Below are 5,547 nucleotides of genomic sequence, written 5' to 3'. Positions count from 1 at the left end.
GGTGTCACATTCCTATCTGGCTGACTACAACCAGGAAAGCTTCTCCATTTTTATTAGATCAGAAACATTTTAACGGTCCAAGATAATCTCCTCATATCAAGCTCCTTAACCTTAATTATACCTTCAAAAGCCTCTTTTGCAATTCATAAGCTCTGTCAACATTTTTGGGCAGAACTTTTTTGTTTGTTTTAGCAGAGTACCTGGTTTTCTGATGCAGGTGAGTCTCAGGACAGTGGCAGCTTCTGGGACGAAGGGTGGGTGTCAGGCCAGGGCTCAAACTCCACCTTGTGGGTGGAGAAGGGCTTGCTCCACATGCATCCTGTACTGTTGCTACACAACACTGTGCATGATGCCCAGCGCCCGGTGCGCGGCGTGCGTCTCCCCGTACTTGCGCGTCGCCGTGGAACCCAAGGTAAGGATCGGGGTCATCTGGAGGTCACTATCTCACTGCAATTTGCGGGTCAGTAGCCCTCGTTCCGGGCCTAGCGCAAGCCTGGCACTGGTTTTGGACGCTGAAGACGTAACAGAGCGTGCGCATGGGCGAAAAGAACCCCTTATTCCCAAGCGGACGCTGCCCACACTGCGCAGGTAGGCCAGTTTGAAGGGGACTAGGGAGAGGAGGGTGGGTGAGGCTGCATGCCCACCCCGCCAGCTGCCAACTGACCTGGATGAGTCTGTAGTGGCCATCTTGGGGACTGAAGACCTTTGGATAGCGGCGCCTGACCGTCCTTGTCCTTGGGCTCACTCTGGGAGCAAGTTGCCAGATGGCCCGGTCTGCATCAGCCAGCCTCTTGGTTTTGGCAGCGGTCACCAGAGTGGCTTTGAGAGTGGACGGATAAGGGACTGCCGCGTACGGCCCAGACCCTGGCAGCCTACTCTGGGAGGGGTGGGCAGTGGCCGAAGAAAGTTGAGGGGGTCGGGCAGTATGTCACGGCGAGGGAGCCCAAAGCCTTCGGTGTCCTGGTCTGAGTCCGTGGTGCCGGGAGCAGTAGGCAGGGTGTCCTAATTGGACAAAATGGGTAGAGACTTGCCGATGGATGGACGTTAGCGGTGTCTTCCCTGGTCTCGGACCACTCGCTGGTTCCTGGGACCGAGCGCTGCTGTTGTTGGAATTACTGGTGGACGGGGGCGCCAGTGTCACAGGCACCATCTTGCGGCGCTCAACTCCCAGGGCGACGCCAGGCACAGGTGCACGCGGTGAGGGGAGGCTGAGCGCTATGCCTGCGTGCAGTGTAGCGGGAGGCTCGGCAGTGCAGTGGTGGTAGGTGGTGGTGGGCGGCGGCGGCACCAGCACCTACTCGAAGGGACTTGTCCACCCACATGGAGGGCGGAGAGTGCCCTCAGCTGGGACCCTGTGGGGTGTGCATCGCCAGGGCCTGCTGGTGGCCAACAGGACCTACAGAATTTTCTTCTTCAAGCTGCCGCATCTTCCTGGGTGGGCTCAGTCCCAGCTCCAGGCTGTTCTCCGGGTGTGGAAAGATATCCTCTTTGTTACCTACCTAGACAGTAGGCCAACGGGATACTTGGTTTCCTTTGTTTGTGAGGAATATACACAGAACTATTTGAGGAAGTATAAGGACTTGTTGGGTAAAAGATACATTGAACTCTTCAGTAGCACAACAGCAGATGCTGAATCAATTCTTCTCAGCCCCTCTCATTCTACTTTCAACCCCTCCTATTATTCCAATACTACCTCTGTAATTTGTGCCCCCTAAAAGTGTTAGAGGTTGTATACCCCTTTGAGTATGACACATGAAAGACACGTTGAATCTTTCAGTGTTCATCTGAGGAGATGAATTTTATATTAATGGGAGCACTTTTTTTGTTTTGTTTACTAGTTTATTATTTAATAAAAGATGTGATAAAAGACACAGATGAATAGCCAGGTGAAGTACATAGAGTCTTGAGCATAGGAGCTTTTGTCCCTGTTGAGTTTGAGAATGCCACCCTCCTGCCACATGGATGTGTTCACCAACCCAAAAGCTCTCTGAACCTCATACTATTGGGATTTTTATGGAGGCTTTATCACATAGGCATGATTAATTATTAACTTCATTTATAGCCCTTTTCCTCTCTTTCAGGAATGAAGGGTAGGGCTGAAAGTTCCAAGTTTCTAATCATGGCTTGGTCTTTCTAGTGACCAGCTCCCATCTTAAAGCCCACCAAGAGTTACTACATTTGAACAAAACATATTCCAGGAAGTCCCAAGAGATTTAGGAGTTCAGTGTCAGGTGCTCCAATCACTCAGGAATTATAACGATCTTAATAGCTCCAGGTCAGCACCTAACATCAAAGACTGAATGTTAAAATAGAAGATTCTCCTAGGACCCTTATTTCCAAGGGGTTTTAGGAGCCCTAAATTAGGAACCAGGGATAGAAACTAAAATACATATGTATTCTTTATTATTTTCCACCAGGGTAATCTGAATCCAATTTTGTCCCCACATACCTCATATTCACTCCCTCCCATACCACATGATTTATCTGGTTGAACCAAAATCCTAGGCCATTGAATTTTTACCTCTTAGCATCAAACCACAGGTCTGATGCTAAGAGGCAGTGTCGGGATGTCTGCATTAGTTTTTGATTGTTGCCTAACAAATTATCATCAGTTTATCAGCTTGAAAAACATCCATTTTATTAGTTAGTTCACTGTTCTGTAGGTCAGAAGCCAGAGGGGCTTGACTGTGTTCTCTGTGTAGTGTATCATGAGGTCAAAATCAAAGTGTCAGCCAGGCTGGGTTCTTTTTTACCTGAGGACTCTGGAGAAGCATATACTTCTAGGAATATTTTGATTGTTGGCAGAATTCAGTTCTCTATGATTGTAGTCAGACATGAATGACAGAGGGAACAAAGGAATAAGGTTCAGCCTAGAGACCGCCCAAAGAATATCCTATTGGTAGTTAGAGAATTCCCCCTGCATTCCCAGAGACAAAGGAAAAGAGGGTCATAGTCTTAGCTGGCCTAATCTGGCTATAGACACCTGTGCAGAGGTCATTATAATACTACGTTTAGGTTGGAAGTTCAGAATCTAATTATAACAGGCTAAATTCTAGGTATGCATATATGCACTAGACAAAGAGTGATGTAGCAGCTAGGTGTCAATCACAATGACCTCACTTGCCAATCACCTAGGAATGCCTTTGGAACCTCCATCACAGCTCCAAATATAACACAGACCTCTCCCTCCCCCGGGGTTACAGCTTTCCATCTTCCCTGGCTGTAACCGTACCCCCTGCTTAGGGGTATGTAACCTCACTTTCATATGATTAACCAGTTTTAAGCTTGACTTGTCTTCTATCTCATAACGTGCTTTTAATAAAGGAATATTTCTCATATTCACTGAGTTGAAATTCATTTCTCCAGCAGTGGAGCTAGAGGTGTGTGTGTTACCAGAATTCTGATCGCTTCAATGATAACAGTAGGACTGAGGTCTCTGTTTTCTTGCTGGCTATCTGCAGAGGTTCTCTCTCTCAGTTCCCAGGGACTACTCTCTGGTACTTGCATGTGGCCTCTTCTATCGTCAAGCCAGAAATGGTGTGTAAACATTCATGTATGTCCTTCCATGGATGCCAGCATCACGGCACTCTATCCAAAGTCTGGAGAGGTGGAACTCAAGCTCATCTTTTTCCCCAAACCGCCAAAGCCACGGAGTCTGCTAAGCTCTCTCTGGCAGCCCTTGGTGAACACCTGTTCTAGTCCCCTAGAAACGGGTACAGTTATCAACTGAAGCAGCCTCTGGCCCACCCAGATGAGGATGGTCACTTTTTTCTTTTTGTTTGTCATCAAATTCAATATTAACAAGAACAATCCCATATTTCATTCTAAAATTACTGGCCACATAAAGAATGGTTTACTTCTCATAATAAGAAAAACTTAGGCTGTGCTTTACACTTAAAAAAAAACATAGCAGTGAATAGCTTTTTAAAATTTAAATAAACCACTTATTGCATGCACCCCAGACCCCCCCACCCCCCACCCCCCACATACATGCGCTTTCCATCCTACTGGGGAATAGACTAAAAGCCAATTTTGCCAGGGCTTAAGGCCCTCCGCACCCCTTGGCAACCTTCCCCCACTCACCTCCCCCACCCCAGGCACAGCCCTGTAATTTTAAACCTGGCCTGAGGTCATCTTTTATTCACTCTAACCAAACAGAGCCAGAGGGCAGGCCTAGTGACCCCAGACTGAAACAACTTTACAGCTGACTGCTCCCCACCCTCATTGGGAGAAATAAATGTTGACACTGCTTTGAAAGTTCTCAACTGCAAAGTTTGCTCCTCCAGCTCTCGCAGGTGAAGGTACTTGGAGGTCTCCTCCTGCACTGGGGCTTTTGTTCCCCACATTCCAGATCCCACTTCTTGCACTCCACCACGCTACAGCCTGTGGCTGCAGAGCTTTTTGATCTTCACTGGCACAGAAGCTAGCTGCTGCCCCATAAATAAAACAAATCAGCTAAGAAGATATGGAAGTGCTAGTCTGTTCTTCCCTTTTAGAAGTGCATTGTTCTGGATCCTGGCAGAAGGAGCCAGCACAGTTTGTAAGAAGATGACATTATGACTTCAGATGTGGAAGATGGCATTGTGTCCCCAGGGGCCAGTGAGAAGCCCTACCAGTCTGCTGGCTTGACAACTCTGGTGCCAACAAGTATGGATAGTATAACAGACATTTACATATAGGATCTGCCAACTCCAGATAGCACAGTCTACTCCCAAGAAGAAAGCCAGAGCACCACAACCCCAAATATAGTAACTAGTCACTCCATGGAGAAAGTGGGTGGAGAGGCACAATCAACAGTTGAGAAAGATAGCTTGGCAATAGTGACTGTGGTTGGAATCATAGTTGGGGTCTTACAAGCTATTGGATTCATTGGTGGGATCATCATTGTTGTGCAAAAAATGTTGGAAAGGTACTCACCATAAAGAGAATTGTGGGGTTGAATCACCAGAGCTGTCAACATGTTTTAAAAAGAGAATTTTAAACTTCCCTTGGCCCTGAGCATGTGGGAGAAAATGACCCATGGAAATGCTGGGCCACACCACTCTATTCTGCCAACATGTTTAAAAAAGAGAATTTTAAACTTCCCTTGGCCCTGAGCACGTGGTAGAAGATGACCCATGGAAATGCTGGGCCACACCACTCAAAATCCATGATAATCTCACTGCTTGTCAATAGTAATGGAAGGAAAGATAATTCACAAGCGTTAATATTCTAAGTATTAATCTTTTGGAAAAAAACTAAATATAAATTTTGTGAAAGATGATTTAAAAGGCAGAAGGCATAGAAAAATAGAGCAAACTGTCTAAACTGATTTGTAACTATTATAGACAATGTAATTTAATCAATATTGGAAACTGTAGACATATCTTCATTTTAACCATTCTCTAATTGTTAAAACACAAAGGAATCTGGAAATATACTAATGGAGTCCTTGGGTTTAGTGTTGTGTCAGTAAGTGGCATAATCATCCTGCAATTTCTGTTCTGTTGAAATGTACTCATTTGATCTATTTTTAGTTTGGTCTATTTTTAAAGCCTGATTTGGTTT

The 5,547-nt window shown here is 46.1% G+C and overlaps 1 pseudogene; it reads left to right on the top strand.

Moving 5' to 3' along the window:
• Nucleotides 1–349: 349 nt before the first annotated feature.
• On the top strand, nt 350–4,922 carry LOC105292821 (annotated as a pseudogene).
• The last annotated feature ends 625 nt before the right edge of the window (nt 4,923–5,547 follow it).

Source organism: Pteropus vampyrus, unplaced genomic scaffold (assembly GCF_000151845.1).
Source record: "Pteropus vampyrus isolate Shadow unplaced genomic scaffold, Pvam_2.0 Scaffold64, whole genome shotgun sequence".
NCBI lineage: Eukaryota > Metazoa > Chordata > Mammalia > Chiroptera > Pteropodidae > Pteropus > Pteropus vampyrus.
Note: the sequence above shows the minus strand (reverse complement) of the source record. Positions and strands in the feature narration are given on the sequence as shown.